Below are 15698 nucleotides of genomic sequence, written 5' to 3' on the forward strand. Positions count from 1 at the left end.
GCACTTTGAAATATTATACCCCCACATATGTAACAGGTTAGCACAGTGCCTGGACAGAGCGCGCACTCGGGGGTTAACGCCTCCTCTCCCTCCAGGCAGGAGGACAGGCAGCATCTTGACCACTGAGACAGAAGGAGAGGAGAACGGGAGAGAGCTGACTTTTGGCTTCTTGATGGGCAATGGATTCAGAAGAAGAAAACTACAAAAGAATACGTCTGGACCCTTATTTTTTTTAACTCCATTTTTTATGTGTAGGTCATAACACAAAGCCCAAAAACAAAAGGGAAAATCAACATCAGAAAATGGAAATTAATATTGAACCCCCTTATATGAGTCACATTTATAAACCACAAAACAATCCTCCACACTCTAAAAAAATCACAGTCGCAAATATTGCAGACACTAACCAAAGACCAATTAGTGGGCTGTCTCTATTAATAATTAGAGATGGCTTTAACTTTTTTGCTAACATTTTATAGAGTCCAATTCAAAATGTTATCACCTAGAAGAAATAAGTGTATCGCTGTTATTTATATAATCTGTGAAAAACAAGCACTAACCCACTCCTCTAGTCCCTGAATAAAATCAGACATATGGTGGGTATTAAAAAGCAAATGTAGTCTGTCACAACTTCCTAAACTTTTGTTTGGTTTTGGATGGAAACTCTCACTTAAAGGGCATTTCTCTGCTCAAGTTTTCCTCTTAGATATACATTCTTTAAAATACTACCTACCTCTTCAAAAATCCTTATCCAGAGAAAAGGGCTTCTTAGTTTTCAAATTAATCTGGGAGTCATATGACAATCTAGCCAGCCAAGAAGAAAAAGGAAGCCTTTCTAGCTATCCCATAATCGCTCCCTGGCCAGAAAACAAAATAACCACTAGCTTTTCCCTGAGCTAATAAGTCAAGACAAATTTAAGCCAATGTTTAAATAGGACACACGTAATCCAGATTGCTAGGGGGAAAAGGACATTAAATTTTGTTGAGGCTTTCAGAGTTTGATGGAAAATGTATTAAAGCAAAAGTCAGAAGATGCAGCTACTGGTCTTAGATCTGTAAACCTGAACTTCTCTAATGCTCAATTTCCTCATTTAACAAATAGTATAATAGAACATGCCATCTCTATCTTAATGTGAGAATTTTGTAATAGTAGTAATATACACATTATTATTCAGTTAGATGACATTCACTTAAACATATGTTGAGGTTTTATTCTCCAAATAAAATCTATTTTCTTCCATTTATATTTTTTGTCATAATTAGTATGCTTAAAGTCTCTGGGTTTTGTGGAAAGAATGCGAAGGGTTAAATCACAGGTATAACAAAGCTCCCTTTATTTCCCTGACCTCCCAGCCCTTAGTTTGGAAGCCCTGCCTACCCTCTCTACCAAGACTGCTTGATCTCACTTGGGGTAGAAGAAAAGATGCTTCTAAATTTAGTCTAAGTGGATTTAACATATGGCATCATACCTTCCTGGGTCAAGAGGTCCCAGGATTTCTGGAAAACAGACTTTTCTGGGTGGTAGAAATTGGAGAGGGCAAACCATCCAGCTATTTGGAGAGAGTGACTTGAGGATTTGTTTTTTCTGAGATAAATTTCTAAAAAAAAAGTTATGCCCTAAAACTTAAAAGCATCTTGATTTAGACATTTGTGATATTTTCCTAGTGGTATCGAAGACATATTAAATTATTTAGCATCTGGTCCATGTACCAAGTGGACTCTGCTCAAAGGGAGTTAAGTCGGTCTTGGACCAGGCAAGATAATTACCCTTATTGGATTTGAGGCTAAAAATAAATAGAAGCATAAGGAGGGATAGAATAGAGGTTTTCTTTTATAAAGCTAAAGGGTCAAAGTCAATAGAAAGGCAAAAGAGAAAGGAATAACAAAAAACAGTGGAATCTAATAAAACTTCTAAATTAGAAACAATTTTTAAATGAAGAATGTGACTTAAACCTGATCATTTCTCTTAATAACAGACATCCCTTTGCTTTAGGTGAACATGGGTGGTTTGTATTAGTAAATGAGGACAAGATGTATTTTTGTGACTCTAAATAGCTATGAATAAGTGGTGCCTGGAATTTGCCATCTTTTCTTATTGCTTAAATAAGCCACAAGGTTTCAGAAGATATTGAACATGCTTTCGTGTCTTTCATGGAATATTTCCAATTATTTACATTCTTAAAAAATGTAGGGGCTTTCTTCTTCCTCTAGTTTCACAAAGGGCATAAAAAGAAGCCAGAAAAATAGAAGCTTTAGAGACAGAGCTGGAGTATCATAAAATCCAAAATGAAGGTGTACATTTGGGTCTGCACAATAAAAGCAATGCCCTGGGTGCATTCTAAAGTATGTGAATAGTGCCATCTAATGCATTGTTTAAAATCAACAGATATTTGAAGGAACATGTGCTGAGACGAAAGAGAAACTGAAAATACCTACTTAGGAACACTGTGATCAGGATTTTACTTTGAATTAAACTGAATAAACTACTGAAATACATCAGTATTCACACCAACTGAATTTATTTGGTAAATACCTGTCCTATCTTTTCTTATTTTCAAAAAATATTTTAATTTTTCCACTACTATGTAGCACATAGTATTGAAATCTAGAAAGTTTCTAGGTGAGAATTACTTTATAGCTTGGAGAAATTAAGTAATCAACATCTATGAGTTAAAAAAAAAAAAAAAAGCCAAAGACCTAGAAAAGATCCAACAATGTGTCTTTACTTGGCAAGTGATGTGATTAAAACGTCAGGTGTTATGTTAGAAGCTATCAATCCTGTATCCACCATGGCTACTTTCATAGCTTCAAGATTCTTCAGAAAAAAATTGAAAAGTTATTAGCAATGGGCAAAGTAAAAAGGGTTTATCACACACCTACGTGCACATCCACACTGGCATATACACACATGCACACACAGTGGCTTCCTCTACTCTTTACATAAAGAATATTAAAGAACAAAATAATTCAAGATGTGTGAAACACTTCTATTGGTATTTTGTTAAAGGGCTGTACTAAAACTTCAAAAGAGTTTGGCACAACCATTTATATAAAGTCTATAAGCAAGGAAGTTAAAGTGAGAATGCATTCTTTTGGTTTTGCTGCAAGAAAATAGCTGATGATTATCTTGCTTCAACAATTCCCACCCTGGAGAAAGTGAACACCCCATTTGTGAACAAAGGATGAGTAGAGGGCCAAAGGAGAAATGAGACAATAGATGTGATAAATTTGGGGAGAGTGTACTGCAATAAACTTCCCCAGCCTCAGATAAGATCTGTGCTTCCTGTTAGAAGATCTGTAAGGGACGAGGACTTTAAAGCATCTTTCTGCAGTGACAGTGGAAGAGTGGGTGAATAATTCTCGTGCTTGTGCATTTGTTAATTCCCTCAGTTTGCTAAACTTCTATCTATGAGAGACGAAGAGATCGACAACATTGTGCTCCTGTCTTGTAAACTTTCACTCCAGTAAGAAAGAACACAACTTCAGAAATACATCATTTATGAACGAGTTTGAAGAGTTCATAGTCCTTAACAGAGTAGGTGGCCAATGATTATTTTTTGAATATTTGAATATGTGAGTAATTGATCAGTCAAATAAGTGAATAGCATCTGAAACTGGCGTCATCAGAGAGGTTATTGGAGTTCAGAAGAAAAAACAGATTATTTCTGTTAATTGTAGTTAGATGGAGAGTGGAAAGAGGATGCAGTTTAAGAGAATAAGAGGTAGAGTTGGTTATTTGTGCAGCATATTGAATGATTGGAAATATGAGCCAGGGTGGAAATAAGGAAGGTCATTGTAGGCAGAAGAAAAAGCAAAGCTTTGAAGACGGGGATTTATTTTGAGTGAATTTATTTGTTTGCCTGGATGATAGATGATATAAAAGGAGAGGGAAACTTCAGCCACACACTTTAGACAAAAGTAACTTACAACAGATCAATGACCTAAATGAGAGCTCAAATTATAAAACACTTGAAATAAAACATAGGAGTAAGTCTTCATAATACTGGATTTGGTCATGAATTCTTACATATAACAAAGCATGAACAAACTAAAAATAGTTAAACTGGACTTTGGTGAAATTAAAAGCTTTTGAGTAGCAAAAGATGTTATCAAGGAAGTAAAATGACAATTTACAGAATAAAAGAAAACATTTGAACAATCTGGCAAAGGCTTGGTGTCTGGAATATACAAAGAGCTATTAAACTCAACACCTAAAAGTACGAACAACCAAAATTGTTTTTAAAAAATGTGGAAAGGATTTAAGTGGATGTTTTTCCAAGGCATGTGAAGAGACACTGGAGGTCATTAGCCATTAAGAACAGGCAAATCAAAACCATCATGAGATACCACCTCACACTCCTCAGGTTGGCCAGAGTAAGAAACTTTACAAGCGAGGGCGAGGATGTGAAGAAATTGGCACCCTCTGCATTGCTAGTGGGAATGTAAGTAGTTCTGTTTAACATGGAATTGTCATGTGACTTCTACTTATATTCTCAAAAGACATAAAAACAAGTACCTAAGCAAATACACCTATACACATGTTCAAAGAAGCTCTATTAACAATAACAATGACAAAAATTGGAAATAACTGAAATTTTCACCGAGAGGAATGCATATACCAAATGTGTCAGACTTGTGCAGTGGAGTATTACTTGGCCATAAGAAATCAAGTACAAATCAATACTACAATGTTGATGAAACTTGAAAGGTCATGCTAAGAAGTCAGACATCATGACTAATTATCATGAATAATTAAATCCATAGAGAAAGAAGACTGGTGGTTGTCAGACTAGGAAGAGGAAAAAATGGGAGTAACTGCTTTATTGGGTAAGACATTTCATTTAACAGTAATGGAAATACTTTAAAACTTAGATATCGGGGTTTAAAACATTATGGATATACCAAAGGCATCTGAATTTCTCACTTTAAGTTGGTCACTCTTATGTAAATTTCAAATTGATTTTTAGTTTTTACTTTAATACTTTGGTGCATTGTAATTATACTTCATAGGGAGGTTCAAAGTGATATAGACATGCATGTACACAGGTCTCAGTGTGTTTCCCTTCAGGCCTCACCTCATTTCCCACCTAACTCCATAAATATTAGTAACATTGGTATTGATACCTCCATAGCACTGTTTGAACTATTTCCTCCATAAGTTCTTTTGTCCCTCCCCAATGCTGTCACTCAATCCCCTTCCTCCATCCTACTGGTCTTTCATCATCTTCATGAGGACCCAATTCTTTCCTTTTTCCTCTATGGCTTTAACACTTGATATAAAATGATCTTCCTGTCTCAGCCTCCCAAGTACTCAGATTACAAGCATGTGCCATCACCCCAGCTTTACACCCCTTAGCTTTCTGTGACTGGCTGATCTCAGAATGATATTCTCTAGCCCTATCAATTTTCTTGCAAAAGACATCATCTTGTTCTTTCTTATGGCTGAGAAAAATTCCACTGTGTGTATATAGCACATTTTCGTTGTCTATTCATCTGTTGATTAAGTTGGTTCCATAGTGTGGCTATTGTGAATTGTGTTCCTATAAATGTTTATGCCTGTATCACTATAGTATTCTGACCTTAATTCTTTCAGAAAGATAAATAGGAGTGGTATAGCTGGACGTACAGTAATTCTCTTAGTCTTTCGAGGGACCTCCATAATGGTTTGTAAAAATCAACACAAGGTAGATGTAAAAAAAAATGGAAAGAAAAGTTTTTAGTACCAGTAAGATGAGCACACAGAGAAGAGTCACTGATAACAGGACCTTGGTTAAAAGAGGGGCATGATCATATCTGTGCTAGAAGTCCACAGTAGCTGCAGAGTGGCAGGGATCAAAATCACTTGTTGATTAAAAAACAATTCTGTAAAGCTGGGGTGATGGCACATGCTTGTAATCTGAGTACTTGGGAGGCTGAGACAGGAAGATCATGCAGGTTTGAAGCCAATGTCAGCTACTTAGTGAGGCCCTCAGCAACTTAGACCCTGTTTCCAAATTAAATATAAAAAACTAGGTCTGTGAGTATAGCTTGGAGGTAGAAAGCCCCAAGTTTCCATCCCCAGTAGCACAAAAAATAAAAGACAAAACCAGGTCTGTAGAAGTCTATAAAGAGCCAGACCCTCTTGGTGGCATGAAAGACTAGACTCAAAGTCAAATATTCAGAGAGCAGTCTACTATATTAAACTTAATTCATCTCATTCATCTACAGAGAGGGCATAAGTATGTAGAGAATGATTCCAGTTATTTTCCATATAGCTGAACATTGCCTAAGTTGAAAGAAAAATACAAGCAGGATAGCTCTCCTTGGAAAGCAGGGTTATTCTTGTGTGCAGAACATATGAACAAATGACCACAACTGCAGTCATATTTTAGTAGACACCTCTGGAAGTTTTCATCATTTGTACTCAATCTCTCCTCTTCTGCAGATGAACAAAGGTATACTCTAGTGAACATATACAACATAGCACCACAACGTGAGACATTGAGCTTACTGGAGTGAGCATGTTGTTTCAGTCTAGGAGAAGATAAGTAATCGGGAAGTAACATTACAAAAGTGTAATGGTGAAGAAAAGTTCCATCAGCACCAGAAATGGGGAAAGACACTGAACAGTTCAGGATGCTGAGCAGTGGGGTGGGGCTGGAGTGCCATGGAAGGGAATTAGAAAGTGGGGCTAGGCTCTGAAAAGTCTACTGCAGAGGAAGTCTCAGCTGAGACCCAAAGCACAGCACTGTTAAACTGAGGAGGGCAGGGCTGGGCACAGAAGGCCATGAAGGTTTCTGCAAGTTGGAAGAGGAGTTTTCCTGCAGATGGCAAAAGTTATATGTATGGTAACTAGAAGGATAGTTCTCCATTTGGGGCCTTTCTGATGGCCCAGCCTTGGAGTCTGTCTCATCAGAGTTACTAGACTGAAAAACTAAGCTTGGGAGTTCTCACCACAACTCGTGTTCCATTAAAAAAAAAATTGGTAAGGGCTAAATGAGTGAGTGCATGTATGCCTCAATCATCCTGTATTCCATTAAGGTGTCTGACTGCAGTGTCAGGCGTGGTGGCGCATGCTTGTAACCTCAACATTTAGGAGACTGAGACAGGAGTATCACGATTGGTGTACAGCCTCGGCTACTTAGTGAAGCTCTTTGCAACTCAGAGCCTGTTTCAAAATAAAGAATACAAAAATAGGGCTGGGGTGTAGCTCAGAGGTATAATCACCCTGGGTTCCATCCTCAGTAAAGCAAAAAAAAAAAAAAGTATGACAACAATGCACCAATAAAAACTTTTTAAAGACCCACCCCAACATATTTCCTGCTTCATGCTCACCACTTGGTTTAGTTAGATCTGATGACATGGAATTTTTCTGCTTCCTGTTGATGGGTTCATTCTGTTAGGTTTCTATCCTTTTACTCTGTTGGGCTGCTTTTGATGTTTAAATTAAAGAGTAATGTGTTTGCTTATTTTTTCTGATTTTACTCTTAAATAAGAAATGGGAAGCAAAATGACGTGTTGAAAATGAACAGCCAGGCGAGGTGGCACATACTTGTAATACTAGCATTTGGGAGGCTGAGACAGGAGGATCTGAGTTCTCCATCAGACTCAGCTACTTAGTGAGACCCTTGGCAACTTAGACCCTTTTTCCAAATAAAGAATAAAAAATTGGGCTGGGAGTATAGCTTGGAGGTACAATCTCTGGGTTCAATCCCCAGCACCACCAAAAAAGAAAAAAGGAAATGAACAGCTTTCAGTTTACACAGATTAATCGCTCTCAGGCTAAAGGTTGTTTTTCTCTTCCACTGACTGAGTCCCTAGTCAGCACAAGGATATTAGGTATTAGGAAAAATAATGTCATTTGAACATATCTACTTAGATATGTTCAAAAAATCTTCTTTTAAACTGGGCATGCTGGTGCAGGCTTGTAATCACAGTACTTAGGAGGCTTTGAAAGGAGGGTCTGGTTTGCAGCCAGCCTCAGCTACTAAATGAGGCCCTCTGCAACTCAGTGAGACCCTGTTTCAAAATAAAAAGAATAAAAAATAGGTCTCTGGGTATAGCTCATAGGTTGAATGCCCCTGGGTTCACCTTGGTCCTGCAAAAACATTTTTTTAAAGTACTCAAATATCTTCTAGAATGGTACTGAAGTAACACTCTATCTCTGCAAGAGACTATGCCAGGCATCTGAAAACATTTCCACTCAGTTCCCAACTAACTCTTCATTCTCCTGTGGGTCATGGAAATGACTCTTCTGGTTATAAACATGTGTTTACTTCTTTTCCTACTTACACTTTATGTAAATAGGTAGAGATCCCCATCTCCTATTTATGCTCTAATGTGGTTAATGAATGATTCATTTTCTATTGTTTCTGATGTGAATGTTTCTGCTTATAAAGTGTAGGAAGACTCAGATGTAAGTGGCCTGTTTTTGAAAGTATGATACATTTTGTTTTCTGTTTTAACTCAGAATTGAATGCTAAATACTCTGAATTTCTTTGGCTATGTAGTGACAGTTACAACCCCAGTACTTCTAGCCCACCCCTTATCTTGCTCCAAGATTCTCCCTTTGCTTTATTTGGGAAAAGACCTGTCTCGTGCCCAGTACCGAGTCACTCAGCACCTCTTTCTTTCCCACATTAGAGACCTCGACTTCCTCTGCTGGCAATCAGCCCCACCCCCTCATGCCCACAGAAGTCACTAAATCAAGGGAGTATGTAATATTCTGTACTGGAGGACTGAAAAAAAGCACTTAAAATTAAATATTAGATATTCATTCTACCTTCAAAATCCCTGGACCATCCATATCTCTAGAGAATATTTCCTAAGTGTCCCTTTTACTTGGGTCATCTCCGATCATTGTGCAAGGTCTCTTCTGCCCTTTCACTTCTCCTGAACAGCTCCCCTCAACCCATTTTCCTTCATTTTATTTGAAGGCAATTAACCAATCTCCTATTTTTCTCTTTCCAATTTCCATAAGCATAGGCTCCCAAGGTCAGACCATTAAGTATTCTTTTAAACAAAAGAATCCACAGAAAGATTATTCCACGTCCTTAGGGGCAAGAGCATCTACAATATTTGCAGTTTTAACTCCCAATTTTCCCCTCCTTGTTACTTTATTTCATTCGACAACAGTTAATGTAGTCTGGTATGCCAGGGTCATAATAACAAAAGAGTCCACAAACACCCTCCAGCTTTAGAAGTGCTTTTGCAAGGAAAAAGATTTATAACAACCTAACTCAGGGTCATAAGAGATAACAACAGCGATGAAAGAATAAAAGTCCTCATTTTCTGTTCCAATATAAACCAGTTCAAAGATGTTAAAAAAAAAAAGAGGCAACACGTCTCTTTTTCTATTTCCAAGTCAGAGAGGTACAAAAACATTAAGCAGACTGTGACTAAGTCCTTAATTGAACAGTATGCTAAATAAGTTAAATAAGCAAGTGCCTTGTAAAAGTACACGGCAATCGTGGTTATGATTTGGAAGCCGTGGTACAGAAGGCCCAGAGAGAGACTGACGGAAGTATTAAAGACTCCATATGGGGCCCACCTGTCTAGAAAGAAATCTGGAAAATAAGTCAGAAAAGTAGGTGGAAAAGAAAATTTGAGAGCAAAATTAGAGTAAATGGATTAGAATAAAAGAAAATTCTTTTCTAAGTTCTTTTTATAACCTAGTATTATACTTCTATCAGAGGGAGATTCCTCAGAAAATTGGGAAAGGATCCACCATATGATCTGACTATACCACTCCTGATCTTTCCAGAGGTTAAAACCAGAGAACTATAGAAATAATATGCATACTCAAGTTCATATCAGCACAATTTGCAACAGCCAAATTATGTAACCAATCTGGATGAATGGATTACAAAATTGCATAGACTGGAATGCTACTCAGCAGTTACGAACAAAATTAAGTTATAAGCAAAAAAAAAAAAAGTGGAAGGACCTGGAGAATAGTATGTTAAGTGAGACTAGCCAATCACAGAAAGTAAAAGGTTATGTTTTTTTTCTAATATGCACAAGCTAAGGGATAATTTGGATACAAGAGGGACTCCAGATAATGGAGGAAAAACTTCAGTGGAGCCAGGAAGGAAATCTAAGAAAAGGAGAAGAGGAAGACTGAGGTTCATCAATGAAAATACCATCAACCATATGTATATATGTGAATATACCAATGTCAGTACTCTGTATTGGGATGGGAGAAATTGGGAGGTGGGGGGTCACCAAGTGCTCTGTACATGCATGTCACTGGCAATGTGATTTACATTAAGATATGAGACTACAATGCATCAATAAAAGTACATTAAAAATCTTTTTCTATAATATTATGATTTTGAAAGGAACTACCTATATGTATGAAGATTTGGTGTGTTTTCTGCGTATAATTTTTCTATTAGTTGTTCTAAAGTGTAGCAATCAGTATGGAGTTTTGATGTCAAGCATTAGAAAGCAATTCAAATGTAAGCAAAAACAGAAATTCCTGAGAGATATCTAATATTGCAAAGACATGACTTGGGGAGGAAGAGATTCAAGAATGAGTTTCAAAAGTGGAGGTCAGAGGAAGAGGAAGCTAAGTCTAGTCTACCACTGAATGGCCTGCTTAGGATGCTCTCTCATCGACACCACTCCAAGTGGGCCCTGAGACTCAACTTCACTGAGTCTTCCACTGTCATGTAAAGTTCCCCACTTCACCATGCCTGAGTTCAAAGTCTTGGGTATGGACATCTTGTTGGCTGAACCTGAGTAGCATGGCCAATTCTAGAGGAGAGAACAAAACAACCAAACAATGTTGACTCTTACCACAGCTCAAAGACTTGAAGTGGTGGGCACATTTCTCAAAGCCAGAAGTCTCTTGTCCAGCTAGATGACCTCTATTTGGTAACATTTGATAAAGTTATAAATTTAGCTTAGGCAGCTATCAGTTTTCCATAATGAACTTTTCATTACAAAATAGAAACATCAGGTGATGGGGGAGGGGTCAAGACCATGGAGGGAGGAGCTAAGAGTGATAGCCCTCTTTGAACTTGAATAAAACTGTTACAGTAGCAAAAATGACGATGAGGATGCTGTTCAACTCGTAGAGATATTCTGAGGATGGAAGAAATAATGCACTCTGCCTGCTTACTATACTGACTGGAACACGGGCAAGTGCTCGCACATCAGCAACTCTCACCACTCAGATGTGTAGCCCCATCCCACTCACACTTTGATACCAATAAATGTATGACAATATAGCTACTATCTGAACAAAGCCTTTATCTCTTTCATTTATTCTTTAAATTTTAATTCTTTACCTCCTTATTCCCTCCCCCTCCCCCTTCTACACAATGGATATTGATATTAACACTGGTATTCTCATATACTTATATAATGTTAACATAAGCGATCCATTCATTGATTCTCACTCTCCCTATGTTCTTCTCCTAGACCACCTTCCTGCCCCATTGGAGTTTCTCCTCCAATGTCCCTCTGGTATCCTGATTACTCCCTAGCTTTTGCATATGAGAGAAAACATATGACCCTTCATGTTCTATGATTGGCTCATCTCACTTAACATAATGTTCTCCAGGTCCATCCATTTTCCTGCAAATAATACAATTTTATTTTATTGCTGAGTAGAGTTTCATTTTATGTATATTCCATAATTTTCATCTATTTATTTCTTAATGGATATCTGGAATTGTTTAATAATTGGACTATTGTGAATTGTGCTGTTATAAACATGGATAATCATATATTGCTGTAATCTTATTTCAGAGCCCTTGGAAAAATGCCCAGGAATGATAGGTATAGCTGGATCATATGGTAGATCTATTTCTAATTTTCCAAGAAATCACCACACTGATCTCCATAGCAGTTGCACTAGTCTGCAACCCCACCTACAGCACAGAAGAGTTACTATTTCCATACAACAATGCCAGCATTTATTGTTGTTTGATTTCTTGATGATTGCCACTCTGAAGATAGATGAAATCTCTATGTAGTTTTCATTTTCATTTCTCTGAATGCTGATGATGATGAACATTTATTCATGTATTTGCCATTCATATTTCTTTTGTGAAGTATCTATTTAGTTTATTTGCCCATTTCTTGATTGAGTTGTTGTATTTTTAGTGCTGAGTCTTTTAAGTACTTTGTGTATTCTAGATATTAGTCCTTTAGCAGAGGAATAGCTGGCAAAGATCTCCCATTCTGCAGGCTTTCTCTTTAGACTTAATGGTTTCATTTGAACAGAAACTTTAGTTTGATACCATCTCATTTATTAACTGTTTTTATTTCCTGAAATTTGGGGGATCTTAAAGTTTCTCCTTGTGCCTGTATATTGAAGTTTTGGACCTATGCCCTCCTCTAATAATGCCCTCTAATAATTTCAAAGTCTCTGATCTAATTTTCAGGCCTTTGATCCATCTCAAGTTGACTATTGTGCAAGGTAATTGGGAGGGGTTTAATTTCATTTTTCCACAAATGAGTAACTAGTTTTCCCAATACTATTTGTTAAAAAAGCTATTTTTCTCCAACATATGCTTTTGGAACATTTGTCAAAAATCAATTTTTTATAAGTATGTGAATTTGTTTCTTCTGTTTCATTGGTTTTTTTTTCCAATTCCATGCTGCTTTTATGACTGTAGCTCTGTAGTATAATTTGAAGTCAGGAATTGTGATGCTCCCTGCATGGTTCTTATTGCTAAGAATTACTTTAATTTTATGATACTTGATTTATGGCCCAGAATATCTATTTTGGAGAAGGTTTCATGCACACTTGAAAAAAAAGTGGATTAAAATTTTTTGGTTGAAATATTCTCTGTAGGTCCATTAGTCTATTTGGTTCTTTAGGTCTGAAAGAGTTTTTTACTCATTTTTGCATGGAAGATCAACCTAATGGGGTAAGTGGTATTTTGAAGTCTCCCAATATTGTTGTATTTTGATCTCTTTGAGACCTAATGTCCTAAAGAGTTTTTTTATGAAAGTAGGTGCACCCATATTTGGGGTGCCAGGTGTGGTGGTGCATGCTTATAATCCCAGCATTTGGGAGACTGAGACTGGAGGATTGTGGTTCGTGGACGGCCTCAGCTACTTAGTGAGGCCCTCCACAACTTAGTGAGACCCTGTTTCAAAATAAAGTAAAAATAGGGGAGAGAGTATAGCTTGAAGGTTGAATACCCCTGGGTTCTATCCCCAGACCCACAGAAAATATAAGAAAATAAATGTTGACTATCATTACATCTTCTTTGTAGATTATTCCTTTTATTAGTAAGAAATAACCCTCTTTGTCTCTTCTAATAAGTTTTAGCTTAAAGTCTACTTTATCTGATATAAGCGTTGCTAGCCCTTCTTGTTTTCAATCTCCATTTACATGGTATATCTTTTTCAACCCTTAAGGCTATGTATATCTTTGATTAAAGGTGAGTTTCATGCAAGCAGCATATATTTGGATTACGTTCTTTAATCCATATTGCCAAACTATGCCTTTTAATTGGGGAGTTTAGACCTTTAATGTTCAATGTTGAGAATTTTCAATTCCTGTCATTTTGAGTTATATTTTTCTGCTTGATACAGTGTTATCTTTCATTTGCTTAGTTGCCCATCTGGTAAAATTTGCTACTTTTCTGATTCTAATATTTTGTGTGTTTTATTTCTTTAAGTATCTTCTCTAGTACTGGCTTAATAGTCATAAATTCTTTGGTTTTTGCTTGTCTTGCATGGTTTTTATTTCTCCATCAGTTTTGAATGATATTTCTGCTGTATATAGCAGTCTTGGTTGGAAGTTGTTTTCCTTCAGGATTTGAAGTACATCATACCAGTCCTTCCTGGCTTTCATGATTTGAATTGAGAAGTCCAGAGTGATACTTACTGTTTTGCCCCTGAATGTAACCTGTTCTTTTGTTCTCAATGCATTTAAGATTCTTTCCTTAGTTTCTAGGTTAATAGTGTTGATTATTATGTGGTATAGAGAAGTTCTTCTTTGATTTTGTTTATGTCCTGAATGTCTCCTATATTTGAATATCCAACTCTTACTATGATTGAAAACTTTTCTGATATTATTTCTCTGAAGAGGTTTCTAATGTTTTTGGTTTGTGCTTCTAGACCTTCAATACCTATTATCCATACATTAGATTATTTCATATTATCCCATACTTCTTGAATGTTCTGATTATGTTGTCATTGTCTTCTCTATAGTGTTGACTCTGGTTAGCTTTGAATGAGCTGTCTTCTATGAATGAGACTCTATTTTTCATGCGATCTCTGTCAGAGGTAGTTTCTATTGAGGTAGTTAATTTGTTTGTTATCTCCTTTATTTCATTCAAAGCCTCTTTTTGGTTCTTAAGGCATCAATTTCTCTATTCATATGTTTTTTCATTTTCTGTATACTTTCTCTGATTTAATTTCTGAGGCATTTGATCTTATTTAAAATCAAAATTCTGAATTCTCCTGGCATTTTCTGTAGCTTAGTATTGGTGATCTTCTTTGTTGTTGAGTTGTGGTAATTTATTGTTTCCTCTTTGCTCTTCATTCCCATATTTTCAAAATTCTCGAAAGTTTGTATTTCTGCTGTCTTGGTATCCTCTTTGTGTGAGAGTCCTATGTTTGTTTTCCCTTTCTACTACCGCCTATGCTGGGAGTCTATATTTGCCTTAACAAATCTGTCTCATATAATCAGAATTTATAAGTTTGTCCCCCAGAATCCCTTTAAAAAGATCTAGTTCTTAGTGCCAGCAAACAGAAGTCCCTGATTGGCTGCAAGACACTGTGTTCTCCAGGTCCAAACTCAACAGGGCCAGAGATTACTATGGTCCCAGCTTGTAGCCCAGATGGCTGAGCTTTGGTCACCCAGGTATACCATTGCTGATCTGATGGTTGTGATGATATGGAGCACTTATAGTCACTGGCATTAATTATCACCAGGCACACACTCTCCTCCCAGAAAGTGTTACATTCCCAGTCTGTAGCTTCAATGTGAGTCCCTGCTCATCTCCTGACTCCCTAATTTCAGGGCCTACTCTCTGTAAGAGAAAGATTATACTGTTCTGACCCCTGGGGCTTGGGAAGCTCAGTTAGTTTGCTCCAGTCACATAACTGTTACTCTGGGTAGCTGCAAATCATGAAATGAAACCTTTTTGGTCTCTGACCTTGATGTTTGTGGAGCCCAAACACCTCTGGATGTGACTTTATTAACTTCTGAGTCTGCAACACAGTTCTCTGATTTGTTTCAACTCACAGATACCACTGACGGTGGTAATTTCTGGAGACACTGTTCTGTACTGCTAACCCTAAGTCTTGCCCACCCAAATATCCCTAGGTACTGTCTGATAATTTACCTTTCTGCCATATATAACTATAACCCCTATCTTCACCCCCGCAGGGATGATTTGCCAACTTACCCACAAGTGTGTCCATTGCCAAATAGGTCCCTGTTGCTAAGCAGGCTTCCCCTTAGGACTGTTTGTAAACTCAGGCTCTTTCTTTTCTTTTCTTTCCTTTTCTTTTTTTGTTAGGATATAACCTACCGGCATTCTACCTCCAAGCTATAAAGCAACACCCCCCGGCCTATTTTTTATTCTTTATTTTGAAATAGGGTCTCACTGAGTTGCATAGCCTCACTAAGTAGCTGAGGCTGTCTAATAATTGCAATCCTCCTGTCTCAATCTTCCAAAGGCTGGGATTATAAACGTGTGCCACCACATCTGGCTTAAACTCTGGCTCTTAAGGAATGCTACTTG

Source organism: Muscardinus avellanarius (genome assembly GCF_963383645.1).
Source record: "Muscardinus avellanarius genome assembly, chromosome: 2".
NCBI lineage: Eukaryota > Metazoa > Chordata > Mammalia > Rodentia > Gliridae > Muscardinus > Muscardinus avellanarius.